Source organism: Dermacentor silvarum, chromosome 5 (assembly GCF_013339745.2).
Source record: "Dermacentor silvarum isolate Dsil-2018 chromosome 5, BIME_Dsil_1.4, whole genome shotgun sequence".
Taxonomy (NCBI): Eukaryota; Metazoa; Arthropoda; class Arachnida; order Ixodida; family Ixodidae; genus Dermacentor; species Dermacentor silvarum.
The window spans coordinates 36,769,412-36,784,605 of NC_051158.1; positions in this window are offsets into that span (position 1 = coordinate 36,769,412).

Below are 15,194 nucleotides of genomic sequence, written 5' to 3' on the forward strand. Positions count from 1 at the left end.
CAAAAGGTAAGCTCCTGTGGTAGAACTTACATTCTAGACGTTCAATGTGAGGCCACTTACAAGTAGACATTCCAGTGTCACCTTCAAAGCTTCATCATGCTCTTCTCATGCTTTCCATACACCAATCTGTCATCGCTTACATTGAGCACATTGGCGATGTTAGTTAGAACCTGACGGATGGTGTTGTGAAACACTTCGGCTGCTGAGTTGATTCCGAAGTTGAGCCTCTTGTATCGGAAGAGTCCAGCACGTGTAGAGAAAGTGATGATCACACGAGATGTATCAAGTTCTAGTGGTGGTATCCATCTTTCAGATCGAGTTTAGAGAATAAGATGGATCCATTCAAAGCAACAAGAGTTCATCCGCTGTCGGTGCGACATATGTCTCGCGCTAGATGGCTTGGTTAGCACAGCGCACGTCGACACACATTAGAATATGCTCGGGGTCGCGTGGTTTCGGTACTGCCACGATTGGAGATACCCAGGGGATTGGTCCTTCTGTCTTTTCAATTATGCCGAGGGACTGTAGCCTTTCAAGCTCTTCTTCCAGTGGCTTTCACATGGAGAAGGGGATGTGTCTGTGAGGTTGTGCTACTGGTTGAACAAGGGGGTCAACATGGAGGTGCCCCTAGAAGTCCTATAGACAGCCCACTCCTTTGAAAAGGTCTGGGTAGGCCACACTCAGATCCAGTCTGTTTGGCTCCTCTCTCACACTCTACGTGATCTGGACTAGTCCTGGACGAGAAGCTGCAGAGAAACTAAGTAGTGGCGTACAGTGTCCAGACACAACGTAGAGAGTTTCATGGCTGCTGCTCTCCTTGTAGGTCATGGGAATGTCAAGCTTTCTGAGTAGCGGTAAAGGAGAATTTGCGCCATAAGCAAATACTTTCTTAGACGTCTTGGGCAGCGTTTCCATGCTGAAACGATTTTTAAGCTATTCGAACCGATGACAGACACGGTAGCGCCAGTGTCAATGGTAAAACGGACGATCTCCCCACTGAGTTTGACATCCACCTCTGGAGACGCCGTGACTGCGTGACAGTGAGAGGAAGTCATGAAAACGTGTTCATCACTGTCAGGGCTGCTTTCCCGCACGGCTGCGTGCATGGTTTTTGCGTGTTGAACGACACACACTAGCAAAGTGTCCAGTTTTATGACAAGCATTACACTGTTTGCCAAGAGCGGGGCAACTGGAGCGTCCCTCACTGGGCTTCTTCTATTTTCGGAGTTCTGGGTTCCGGTTCTAAGGGAAACGGCATCATAGTCACGTGGGCTAAAATTTAAAGGCCACGTACCCCGCAGGTTGTAAAATCGAATGCCGGGAGAGCGCCGGCGTCATCTGCTCATTTGTGCGTCGTCTGCTCACTTGTGCGTTCTCCGCTTTGAAGTTGAAGTTGAATTTATTTTCATCAGTAGTACAAAAATATAACAGGTGAAGTGTAATTGCACAATCGGAGGTCCCGAAGTAAAAACTGTCGGGGGGACCTCCTAAACAGGAAACAAATGGGGGTTATACATTGTGGCAACAGTAGCAGGCTACATCATACAAAGGTTGTGTTTGTCAGCGAAAAAAAAAAAAAAGCATGATTGCTGAAGAGCTGCTCGCGGTGATCACATCGCTGTTCGGCCTGCTTTTCGCGAGATCATTCCCTACTCACCACGCTGACGAAGACTGCATCGGCGATGAGTTCGCATTGGTTCTCCATTTAACGAAGTTGCAAAGACAGGATCGGCACGGGTGCCTTTGTACGTTGAAAGTGTTGTGCCAACGTACATGGAATTTGAGTTCAAGAAGTTGTTCCGCTTTCAAGAAGCTTGTGTGGAGCCCTGATCGAGGAGTTCAAACCGTTGAGCTACTACCCAGAAGGTACCCGAGGACGTCCCCAAATTTCAGCCGAGAAAACGCTTCTTATTGTGCTAACGTACATAGGCACGCAACAAACTATGTATCACATTGCCGACAAGTTTGATGTCAGCAAATCAACCGTCCACGTGGCAATTAGCCGTGTCTTGGGCTTCATTTTCTCCATAAGTGCAAGAGAAATCTGCTGGCCTGACCGCGACAAAAAGGAGCGAAGCTAGCGGGCGTTCTCGAATTGGTTCGTCGCAGGTCGGGGCTCCCGGACATCATCGGTGCCATCGATGGATGTCACGTCCGCATTTCTAGGCCCTCGGAGTCTGAACAAAGCTATTACAACAGAAAGAAATTCCACTCGATCATTCTTCAGGGGGTCTGAAATGCAGATATGCTGTTCATCGATGTATTCATCGGAACTCCTGGGAGCGCCCACGATGCTCGGGTTCTCCGGGACAGCTTCCTGTACGACGAAGCACCGACGAATTGCGAAGGTATGAAATTACTTTATTTCGTACCCCTGATCGTTTATTATTATAATGCAAAATGAACTAAGCATAGCACGCAGAGGATCAGAGAATACATGCATGCTCACAGGCAAGTGATGAATAACCGCAATGCGCAGAAGCTCGAATATGTTTTATAGCTGTGTATAGCTTCGTGTCATATTCAGCTTGCGCATGCTTTAAATTATTTTATCACCATACGTTTACCGCCGCAGGAGGCTATCTCTTGGGGATGCTGCGTATCCCTTGACGACGTGGTTGCTGCCACCCTACCGCCAGACTACGGTGAACTAGCAGCCATGGATGACTGCATTCAATTACGCGCACAGTAAGCAACGAGTGGTCATTGAGGGGGCCTTCGGAACCTCACAAGCTCGGTCCAGCGGCTGCTGTATATTGATGTCGGCAGCATTAAGCAAGCGGTGCAGATTGTACTTGCAGCCTGTGTGCTGCACAGCAAGGCTCGACGATGCGGAGGCGGCGTCGTTGAGGACCTCGAAGCGAGCGACAGTGGCACTTATGTCTCATCTGCTGAGCCTGCCGAAGGTGACGCACCAGCCCTCTCGGCAGCAGCATTCCGTGATAGCATCGCCCAGAGCCTCTGAATGTAGCATAGGTTTATTTACATTGGCGGCTTGCCTGTGATATTCCCTTACTGTATGAATGACACACATGCATATATATGTGTTGTTTTCCATTGCATATTTTTTTCAGTATCGGTCCACTGTCCATGCACTTGTACTTTTCTTTTTACTCTTTGCTTTTAGTCAGTATAACATTAATATATGCCCAGTCCTGTTTTATTTACCTGCACTTATTTTTTCATATACATGTGTCTTGTAAATTGTGCTGAAATTTAATTATGCTTTCAACTTAGTTTGTTCATTGTATGCTTACTTTTAATGCCGAATGCACCTGTGTATGTGAATATATTTTGGTTGCTTTATTTGTTCACTTCATCCTGAAGATAGATTACCTTTTTTGACATATGCAACTCTGGATCCCTTGTTTGTACACACATTTTAGTATTTTAACATGATTACTGTGCCATTCATTGTGTTATGCAATTTGTGTACCCTTTTGACAACTAATTTACAAATTGATTGTTACTGTTAATTATTGATTCGAACCCACACCATGCCTACGACCTGGGGTTGTTTACTGTGCGTTACATCCCAGTGTACACATACGTGCACGTGATGTTCCCTTTTCGAAGGACAGCAAGTGTTACCAAAAAATGGCTAACGATTTATGCCAAATATGACTGCCACACCTTTTTACTTGTAGTAGAAAAGTGAAAGCCAGTTAACTTTTCTTCCTCAATGATGACAATAATCTTCATGGCTCTATGTACCAGGCCTGTATTGATGCTTAATCACTACAATAAAATTATTTTGCACTTGTTACACGTCTTCTGTGTGATACATACACATGTACATACTGCATGTGACACTACTACATTGACTAGTCGTGTATTTGCACAAGTTTCTGAACAGATGCTTGGCTACATGCGGTTCCTTTGTTCAGTCATACTGCACTAAGTAAATATAACCAAAACTTCGATACAAATAGGGGCTTTAAATTTAGCTCACGCTACACAACACATGCTTAACCCACACTGCAACATGTAAACTTGTTGTATAATGGACAGCGCTTGAATAATAATCAAGGACTCCAAATTTTTTTCAATTAAATATTTATTCATCAAGAAAAAAACGGAAAGTCACTGGAAAATTTTTAAAATATACCACACACCCTACAAAAGATAACAAAGAACAAAGTACAACACCAAAATTAAATGGCATAGATGAAAGGAACAATTTATATGAATAAAAGGCATAATGCAACAAATAAAAGGAATGTTATAATTTAGATATTAAGGAAAGACTAGAGGACACAACAATTAAAGGCACAAAAGAGCAATATATGATAAATGAAAAATAACAATTTATATGAATGAAAGGTCCGATAAAATAAATAAATGAATGTTATAATCTAAATATTTACAAATCATCAGGAGCAGGGTGCTGCTGCTGATGCTGCTGTACAACAACATCTGCCACCTGTTTTATAACAGGGACAGCCTCCCAATAGATCGTCATGACCTCTTTGTGGCACCTTTCTCTGTTTTCTTCGGCCTGCTTGAGGTAGTTTTAAAGAGCCCTCTATAAGCACCCAGTTTGGGTCCTGTCGGGGTCACCTTGCTGAAGGGCCCTGTGGTGGTTGCTGGGCTGGACTGAGTTGTTGGGCTGGACTGTCTGACTGCAGCTCCGTCACGATATCTGCTGTGCTGCCCCTACTTGTGGTTCCCTGGGGATTCTGAACATCAGAAAGGCCTGAGCTCGTTGGTTGCACATAGCACAAATGGTTTCCAGCAGAATGAATGGACACGGACAGAAAGGGACGACGACACACGCTGGACTAGCAACTGAATTTTATTCTTGGTTTCCCACACCTTTTATAGCACACGACAGCCAATGCTTTTTCCTTTTGTCATGCCGGTTATCCGTCCTTCAGGGTGAAGTGTCGTCTTTGTGCAAGTAGTTTTTTTCTGCTGGCGACTGGGGGCTTGAGGCAGCTGACTGGGCAGTAGTGGCAAAATATTGTGGCCCAAGTTCATTTCCTTTCCAAGATAAAGGACATTCTGCACTGAACGACGAGCAAGCAGTAGTAATTACTTAACCTACATCACTTAATTATAATGAGGAGAGGCGCTATTTAGGCGTGGAAGGTGATTATTGATGGTAGGCACACTGCGTATTTCCAGAATAAATAAAATAGAGAACAATTGTAACTTGCCTCAATATTCATCGACGTCCTGCCCCCGTGACATAGACAGGGTTGAATAAATGCATGGTCTCGAAGACCTCAGCTAGCTAGCTGCCTGAAAAACCGAAATCGGGGCTAATTTTGTAGAAGCTTTTCATTGGCACACTGCTTTTCAGCATTTACCTTCATAAAAGTTGACGGCTATACAAATATAGTGGGCTCATTGGCATTAAGATGAAATCTGGACCATTTGCTAATTTAGGATTCACTTTAATTTTAGGCTCTAAGGGCCTACAAAAGATCACGGAGAAACAGTTTTTAAACCCATGTAGAATATATAGCTTGAACACTACGCCATGCGAGAGCATTATTTCGAATTAAGTCGAATTACCATGCATGGAAGGGTTTCAAAAATGTTCTCACTCTTCAAAGTCGCAGGTCCTCCGGTCACTGCCAAACATACTGTTGTGTTGCTTCATTGCCCTGTACTTCTTCTCCAGAGCTCTCCACTTATTTTCGATCAGAGTGAAAGTCATGTTACAATTAAATCGTTGATTGATTGCTTCAGTCAGCATCTCCCACACCTCCCGTTTTGATTTCTTCCCGTTTCTGAGGTCAGATTGGTAGTTTTTAAAGAGTTCTATGAGAAATAAAACTTTGGCCTCTCCTTCGAGGGACCCGGGACTGCAGCTTCTGTCGCCTCACTCACAACACGAACTGGCACGCCGTCTGCAACAGCAAACCACACTGCGCTACGATTGAGAAGCTACACGAAAAACAATATTGCAATCATGAGAGCTTACTGTACCTGCGGTGATATAGAGCGGGAGGCCATTTTCAATGACGGGAAATCCATCAACATCGAAGGCCTGGAAAATCTCCGTCTCTTCACCTCCGATGAGCACCCGTTGAGACATCCTGCAACGTATGGAGCGAAGTGAGCAATGAATCGGAAGCTGCGACTGCGACTTCTTCGCTAGTTGTAGAAAAAAGAGGAGGATACCACCACGTAAACATTAAATACAGGAAGAAATACCGGCACAGAAACCACGAAAGGCGCCGCAACTTAGAAGAAGCACCCAGCTGCAACCTGCGAATCACTATGCATGCAACTTCTTAATAATGTTTTAGTTATTGCATAAACCATTTTTTGCTTGTGCACAGGCCCTTTCAGACACATTCTAGCTCGTATTGGAGCAACCAAAGGTACGAATGCCGTTTGGTCTGGCTAGCTTGTGGCTGTCAAGTGCAGGCTGCATACGGGCTGATGCACTCACTGTAGGAGCATTGCAGAGACATGCCTTAGACATATGGTGCCCAACTGCACTTTTCCTTTAGTTGGAGAACGGTCATAATGCACCAGAAATGCAGCAGGTAATGGTGCATGCTTTCAAACTATTTTGGCCTCTGTCTCGGCTAGTGCCCTCGCACTGAGTCCCATCAGCTGTCACTCTCCCCTTGGTTGCTTTTCATTGCTGGACACTACAAGCAGCAGTGCAGGTGAGAAAAGAAAAGTGTGAGCACTTGTTGCAGGAACGTTCAACTTGAGCATTCTCCTTGTCACCTTTGCATTCAGGACAAAACCAATACTTTGTTTTTGGTGCTTTCTTCAAAGCAACACATGAAAAACGGAACCATTTATACTGACAGGAGCTGCTGTCACAGGCGATCATTTTTCCAGTCTCTGGCCCACGGCAGAAGCAGTAGGCATCCTCAGTGCCCGCCTCATCTGGACATTTGAGCTGTCTAGTAAAATAGTGGCTAAACAGCTCGGAAAGGAAACATACCTTTGACAAAACTCTTTTGCAGTAGCCATCATGATGGTGCAAAACTCGTAATCTTTCAAGATTTTCTCTATGTAGAGAAGGTTAGGAGTCCAAACAACGAAGTAGCAGTACTCCACTTGGCATACTACCGTTTTGTTTGAACCTGATAATATGTGTGCTGCCTTCGCAGCTGCATGACGCCATTGGTGGTGCAGAGGCACGAGTTAGGAGCAGAAGAGAGCTCTGTCAGTTCTTCTTTGCATTCCGTAGAATATGGGCCCCCGCAGGGGCGTCTGCGCAAGCAGGCGTTTGGTGAGTTGCGCCACCACGGACCCGAGCACATGAGGGTTGGACCCTCCCGCGTGTAGCCGTGCGCGGCTTAGCCGTGTCCGGGGAAAAGGGGATCCTGGGGGTTGAGCCGATGCCGAGTGCTTGGACCTTTACGGCCCCTCGGCGGAGGCAAACACCTCTTTGGCCTCGGCTTCACGTAGATGCACCCCCGGACTGACCCACCCGGGGGAAATCGGTAGTTGCCTTTTCCTGTCTCTCTCTCCCTCCAACCTTCGTCTTTCTCTCTCACTTTCCATCTCTCCTGGTCTTCTCTTCACTTCGTTTTACTTCTAATTTTCCAGGCAGCAAGGGTTAACCTGGTGTAGTTTATCCAGCCTTGGGTCTATATATTAGGTTATAGTGGCTATGTACAGCTGGCGTCTTCGTTGCCTTCGGGCTTCGTAGCGTCCCCATGTTGGGCTCGGTGGTGGGTGGCTGGCATAGCTACCGAAATTATAGTTCCCTTTATGGCTCTTTCGTCATTTCCCCGACTCCCTGATCGCCCTCATAAACGAGGGCGCACCGAAGATATCTTTCAATTCCTTGGTAACAAATTGCAAAATTTCCCCCGATTCCATGTTATTCACTCTGATAACTCTGAAAAGACCATGAGAATGATTTCACCCTTCCTCGTGTCAAAGTGTCTCACCGAAACTCTTGGGGCAGGCTACAAGGCATCAAAAATGGCTAGTGGAGACCTCCTTTTGGAACTCCGCGATACGAAACCGCACGAAAAGCTTCCAAACCTAGTGTCATTCGGGGAAATCCCGGTGACAATATCCCCGCACCGAACTATGAACACCAGTCGTGGCGTTGTCTCCGACGATGACCTGATGCAGCTGGCAGAAGCTGAACTGTTGGAAGGCTGGAGCGACCAAAACGTGATCAATGTTAAACGAATTATGCTAAGGCAGGACGGCAAGGAGATCAAAACCAAGCATCTAGTACTTACTTTTGGATCAAGTATCCTGCCCGAGACAATCGAGGCGGGCTATGTAAAGCTACGGGTCAGACCCTATATTCCAAATCCGCTTCGTTGCTTCAAGTGCCAGCGTTTCGGCCACAGTTCCCAGAACTGCCGAGGCCGACAGACATGTGCTAAATGTAGTTCCGATGACCATGCCTCTGAAACGTGCGAAAACACACCACACTGCGTCAACTGTGATGGCGAGCATGCCGCATACTCGCGGTCATGCCCGTCTTGGAAGAAAGAAAAAGAAGTCATCACGATCAAAGTAAAGGAAAATATAACTTTCAAAGAGGCTCGCAGGCGGGTCTCATACCTGCCTAAAGTCAGTTTTGCCGAGGTGGCGCGTCAGGGGGCAGCGCCACAGCGGCATCCGGCAGCTATCCGGTCCACACAAGGTGAGCCGGCGGTGACTCCATCCGCCCCCTCGGTGGCTGCGGCCAACGCTGCTCCGCCGCCCCAGAAGGGGCCATCGACCTCCGGGCTGGTGGCCTCAAGGGCCTCGTCCCTCGAGACGAGGCCTTCACGTCAAGCCAACCGCTCGCAAGAGCGCGTGTCCAGCGCCTCGCAAGAGGCGATGGACACAACAACCGGCCAGACGGCGCCGCCAGCGCCTAAGGAGCGGCGGGAATCTCTTGACCGCTCCAGAAAAGAGAAACCTCGCGTCACGGCGCCTGGAAAGGGCACCGTGAGCTAGTCTTCATCTTCTGAACACACAGCACAAACACTTTCTTCATTATGGAAACACAAATACTACAATGGAATGTTAGAGGACTTATTCACAACCTCGACGATATAAGAGAACTCCTACACAAACATAATCCTAAGTTGCTGTGTGTTCAAGAGACACATCTGAAACCCACAAGCACAAACTTCCTTCGTCAATACACCATCTTTCGAAAAGACCGCAATGAGGCTAATGTCTCGTCCGGCGGTGTAGCAATAATAGCAGATAAGTCTGTAGCTTGCCAACATGCAGCCCTCCAGACGCCCCTTGAGGCAGTGTCAGTTCTGGCCATTCTGTTTAACAGACTAGTAACTGTCTGTTCCATTTATCTCCCCCCCCCCCCAATCATCGCCTTGGAAAAACAGACATTTATAACCTCATTGACCAGCTTCCCGAACCTTACATCCTCGTGGGAGATTTTAACGCTCACAACACATTGTGGGGAGACTCGCGATGTGACGCGAGAGGTCGTCTCATTGAAAATTTTCTTCTGACCTCAGGTGCCTGGCTTTTTAATAAGAAAGAACCGACCTATTATAACGTCCAACATGATTCGTATTCATCGATAGATCTAGCAATTGGATCTGCATCTCTTCTGCCTGACCTCGAATGGAATGTCACTAACAATCCTTTTGGAAGTGACCACTTCCCCGTAACCCTAAACTTAATAACGCAGCATGATAACCCTCCCAGTACTCCTCGATGGAAACTAGCATCAGCTGACTGGGAGCATTTTAAAGAATCAACTTATTTAACACGAGATTTTATAAACAATTTTAGTATCGACGATGCTGTTGCATATTTTACTGCTTTTATTATTGATGCTGCTGAAAAGTGTGTCCCACAAACGAATGGTGGTTCACTTAAAAGACGTGTTCCCTGGTGGAACGAAGACTGCAGAGAGGCACGAAAGAAACAAAATAAAGCATGGGGCAAATTGCGCCGATTTCCAACTGCTGAAAATCTCGTTGAGTTCAAGCACGTCAAGTCACAGGGAAGGCGGACGCGCAGACAGGCAAAGAGGGCAAGCTGGGAGAGGTTTCTCTCAAGAATAAACTCTTACACGCAGGAAGCGAAAGTCTGGAATGACTTGAAAAGACTTAACGGCCAGCAAACCCAGCCATTACCCCTGGTCAATGACCAATGGAATACATTGAAAGACCAAGCTGACGCTCTAGGCGAGCACTTTGAGCGCGTATCCAGTTCAATTCACTACTCCGAGGCATTCTTAAAACACAAAAGTATAGCAGAACTCAACATAATAAACCGCAGATGTAGACAAAACGAACCTTATAACCTCCCCTTCTGTATCGCCGAGCTGAAAGCTTCCCTAACTGCTTGCCTCAGCTCTGCTCCCGGACCTGACGGAATCATGTACGACATGATTAAACACTTCCACGAAGACACTCAAATGACACTGCTTGCACTGTACAATCTTATATGGGCTGCAGGACATCTCCCACGTTCATGGAAAGAAGCCATTGTAATCCCGGTCTTAAAACAGGGCAAGGACCCATCCTCTGTGACAAGTTATCGCCCAATTGCACTCACTAGTTGTCTATGTAAGCTATTCGAAAAAATGATTAATCGGCGTCTTCTACATTTCCTGGAATCTAACAGATTACTTGACCCTTACCAATGCGGTTTCAGAGAAGGCCGGTCTACAACCGACCATCTCGTGCGCATCGAAACAAACATTCGGGATGCTTTCATTCTTAAACAGTTCTTCTTATCTGTATTTCTAGATATGGAGAAGGCGTATGACACAACGTGGCGTTACGGAATCCTGCAAGACCTATCGGCAATGGGCATCCGCGGGAACATGCTAAATGTTATAGAGAGCTACTTGCAGAATCGTACTTTCCGGGTTAAAATAGGTAATGTGCTGTCCCGTTCATTCATACAGGAAACTGGGGTACCTCAAGGAGGCGTGCTCAGCTGTACGCTCTTCATAGTCAAAATGAACTCACTCCGAACATCAATGCCTTCAGCCATTTCTTATTCCGTGTACGTCGACGACGTACAGATAGGTTATAAATCTTGTAACCTTACAGTATGCGAACGACAGGTACAAGTTGCCCTGAACAAAGTCTCTAAATGGGCCACAGAAAATGGCTTTAAAGTAAACCCAAATAAAAGCTCGTGTGTTCTATTCACGTGAAAGAGAGGGCTCTTAGCAGATCCTGAAGTGGAACTACACGGTCAGCTCATACCAGTAAATATACAATACAAGTTTTTAGGCACAGTTCTAGACTCTAAACTGACTTTTATTCCCCACATAAAATACCTTAAAGCCAAATGCTTAAGGGCAATGAACATTCTTAAAGTATTGTCGCACACCACATGGGGCAGTGACAGGAAGTGTTTGTTAAACTTATACAAAAGCCTCATTCGTTCACGCATAGACTACGGTGCGATAGTCTATCAGTCCGCCGCCCCCAGTGCCTTAAAGATGATCGATCCTGTTCATCATTTAGGCATCCGCCTGGCAACCGGAGCCTTCAGAACAAGCCCTGTGCAAAGTCTTTATGTGGAGTCAAATGAGTGGCCCCTAAACCTTCAAAGGTCCTACTCTAGCTTTATGTATTTCCTGAAAGCAAACTCAGACTGCCGACATCCTTGTTACTCCATCATAAATGACACTAAGTGTGCCACACTTTTCCACAACCGACCTAGAGCAACGGAACCCTTCTCACTGCGGGTGAGGAAACTCGGCGAAGAAAGCGGTGTTTCACTGCTTGAGCATCATGTAATGCCTCCAGCAACGCCGTTACCGCCGTGGCAATGGCAACTTATAGATTGCGACATATCGTTTGTTGAGGTCTCGAAGCATGCTCCGGAAGTACATATCCGAATGCACTTTTGTGAACTTCAATCGAAATACTCTTGCCCGGAATTCTTTACTGATGCATCAAAGTCGCATGCTGGCGTGTCCTATGCGGCAATCGGTCCTTCCTTTTCCGAATCCGGTGAAATGCATCCGGAAACAAGCATATTTACCGCTGAGGCTCATGCCCTGTTGTGTGCAGGGAAGCGTATAATGAAAACAAAGCTTCAAAAATGTGTTATATTCACTGACTCTTTAAGCGTAGTAAAGGCATTAATGTCTCCTCCTAAACACAAAAATCCTGTGCTAAGTGAACTCTATTCAGTGCTGTGCACAACATATACATCTAACCAACGTGTCACAATATGCTGGGTACCAGGCCACAGAGGCATTGAGGGCAACATGCTTGCAGATAAAACTGCCGTTTCCCTTGTAAGAAAGGGGAACACATCCTCTACAGCTGTTCCCGCAGTAGATTTGAAGCATTTCGTGCGCAAAAGCCTTAGGAGCTATTGGCAGCACTCATGGGATGCGGAAACAAGAAATAAACTTCACGCCATCAAACCACAATTAGGTAATTGGCCACCCACTACGAAAACACGACAAACCGAAATTACTCTTTGCCGCCTTAGGATTGGCCACACGTATGGCACGCACTCTCACCTGTTGACTGGTAATGAACCCCCTTCCTGTAGCAAATGTGGCAAGACGCTAACTGTGATCCATGTCTTAATAGAGTGCAAGGAATTAGAGCCTCAAAGAAAGAAATACTTCCCCTTAGCATACAAACAACACGTTCCTCTACACCCAGCAATGTTTTTGGGCACAGAACCGATCTTTGATCATAGGTCAATTTTAAAGTTTCTTGAAGATGCCGGTACACTGAGAGTCATCAGCCCCCTGCATTCGTAGCACATCCTCTCTTCAGAGGCTGCTGCTGCGACAGCATTATTGTAGAGCACGTGCCTCTCAGCCCTTGCGTTCAAGGGTCCTGTTGAGGCACCGGTGCTACTCTCACGTACATGTTTTGTGACATCACTTGAGAACAAACCATCCATGGGCATTTCCCTCATCTCCGGTCACTGTCATCATTTTAATAGTTACATATTTTACGCAATTTACAGCGACTGATTTTAGGCCTATTTACAGCCATTCAAGATCCACCATCTCGCAGTACATTCCTATATCTCATAAACAATTCATTTGAAACTCATCACCACCTGTATGGCGCTCTTTGGCCATATGTGGCCCTTGCGCCAAAAAACCCCACACATCATCATCATCAAACACATTGTCCGTCACCCAACGGCTGCAGTTTTCAGGTACATCAGGGGCGCGATCTTGTACGCGTTCCAAAATGGAACGGAGGCGTTCCGTTCCATCGAGCCGCACACGATTGGTCAATTTGAACGTCGCGGTTGAAATTGACCAATCGTGTGTGGCTTCCGTTCCATTTTGGAACGCGTACAAGATCACGCCCCAGGCTTCCATCCAGCCTTTCTTAGGATCTCAAGTCTTATCTCCGGAACGGTCAAAGCAGGTGTCGCCGACTTCCCGCAAGCAGTTGCTTTGAGTGCTACATCACGCAAACATGTCGCACCCACGTACGGTTAGAACACCGTCCGACGTGCTCAAGCATATAGCTATACCTTGCAGTCAATATCAATTCTTCGCCCTTCGGGCGAAACTATCAGTTTTTAAAGCGAAAGCTTTAAGGGCCCCGTGGCGCAGACAATCCCTTGTCGTCGGCGTTGTTCGTGAGTTGACCATGAGCAAGTTTTCTACCAACCATATTGCGGCGCGCCGCGTTTCTACCAATCACAGAGCGGCGCGCCGAGTTTCGACCAATCACAGAGCGACCCTCGCCTCCCCACATCTGCAGGAGCGGACGGCAACGGCTGTGCGGGGAAAGAAATAAAAAAGACTAGAAAGCTCGTTTTCGTGCATAGCGGTCGCCGCAAGCGCTTCCCGGTAAAGATTTACGGTTGCATACGCTGAAGTTGCCGGGAAGTGTTGTATTCTTGAACGCTATCACGTTGTACTCTTCAAGGCGAAGCTTAAGCATCTCCGAAGTTTTATAACACGAAATTGTGTTAAACACGAGCGGTGAAGCGAAGTACTGCATCGTGTCACTAACGAGCGCCGACAGGGAACGCTTCGGTAGTCACAGCGCAGCGGAGGCTCCAACGCGGTGTAGCCACATAATAATGAACCAAGCGTAAACGGCTTCGGGACTTTCTAAACTCGTCATATTGAACGAAGTACTGTGCAGTTATTTACTGCACAGTACTTCGTAATAAAATAAACATTATTAAATGTGCCCGACGGCAGGATTAGAACCCAGAACCTCTAGCAGAGAACCACCACATCGAAACCATTACGCCAAAGACGCATGCATCGACACGTGGCTTAGAACACTCTTATCAATTCCTCACGGGCAATTCAGCGCGTTGATACGCCTGGCGTCTGTCAGCGCCGCTCGCCACCAGCTGGTCGCCGTCCGGCAAATCGTGCGCTTTTCGCTGCAGCAGACCGTAAGTTCATCAAGCAAACGTGCAACAGCTTCTGTGAAGACACGTTTCACTTTCGTGTTCTACCAATTCCTATGAAAGAAGGATCAACCGTAACTTTTTTTTTACTTTGAATGAAAGAGAGTGAAAACATTCAAAAGTACAGGAAAATGGCTTCTGTCATGTATATTGCTGAATATGTTAATCACCGCTCTTCCCTGCAAAAGAAATGTTGTTGGAAGTTGACGCTGCGTTCGACCTCTGCCTCCACTCTGTCCACGTGCTACAGTTGCGATAAAGTGAAGGTTTACGGGATGACGTACCAAGAGGCACAAAGCACAACCTTGATTGAAGTAAGAGTGGCAGCGCATTTTTTATTGATATGAGGTGAAGAGAGATTGGTGTACTGACCCTGCGCCACCTACGTCTTCTCCCGTCAAAGAAAGGTATCATGCACTTGTGTACTTTTATGCACTTATTATTACGTCATTCTTGTAAGCAAATGACAATATCGTGGCTAACACCCAATGGCACTAGTATGTACATAATTACGCGAATCACCCTTCCAAGCAACGGTTCGAATATGAACACTTGTCTCCTTTCTTCGAGTATAGAGCTCGCCTTCTTTTACAGATGTACCGGGTGTTCAAAATTAAGCTTTACGGAATTTTTAGAAATCGCCTGTGGCAGGTAGCATAATTAGTATCATTGAGCTGGGTTATTCGATGAGGCGGACATTAGTAGCACGAGAAATAGAAACACATATTCAACTAAATTTTAAAAATCACTAATTAACTTCGTAGTTAAATACTTTACAACACATATTGCAATTTACGAATTGTAGCCGGTGAGCTTGTCAGGCGTATCCACTGGGGATGAATTTACAGAATGACACCAGTTTGGAGATATGCGCCATAAAACTCGCCGTAAAAATGCAC